This window comes from Alligator sinensis, unplaced genomic scaffold, assembly GCF_000455745.1.
Source record: "Alligator sinensis unplaced genomic scaffold, ASM45574v1 scaffold234_1, whole genome shotgun sequence".
NCBI classification, from domain to species: Eukaryota; Metazoa; Chordata; order Crocodylia; family Alligatoridae; genus Alligator; species Alligator sinensis.
In genome coordinates, this window is record NW_005842334.1 from 1,299,054 (window position 1) to 1,299,606 (window position 553).

Below are 553 nucleotides of genomic sequence, written 5' to 3' on the forward strand. Positions count from 1 at the left end.
TTTAACTTTTGTTTTCCAGCCATGAATTTTCCCTTTGCTGGTGAGCAGTTCTTGGGTACTATACATATATTGGTTAACAATAAACTACATAGGTTAAATAGCCATATACAATATCATCTTCTCTTAACTGTAAAATAATACAGGTCTGATTACTTTTAAAAATAATTAGGTTATTCTAACAGAATGTTAAGTAGATTGCACTAACAATTTTGCTGAATTACAAACTGGCATTCAATCAAAGAATAGTTGGCTGTGGAGTAGATGTAAAGAAAGGCTTTGACGTTTAAAAAATAATTTTGGTTTCAACTAAGCAGTTAGAAAGAGGTTAGAAAGCATCACGATTATAGGGGCACAACCATTTTTAACATTATTTTCTTACCTTCTGGAGAAAAAAAAAAGAATGACTGAATATCTCTAGCTTTATGGCCTTTTGAATCCCCCAAAGTATTTAGCTGCTGGAATGTCCCATGTTTTTAAAATTCCTTGATGGTGCTCTGGAAGCTGGAGAGGATTAGTTTATTGCAGCCTTGAAAAGTTTTCAGTTGCTATGGAG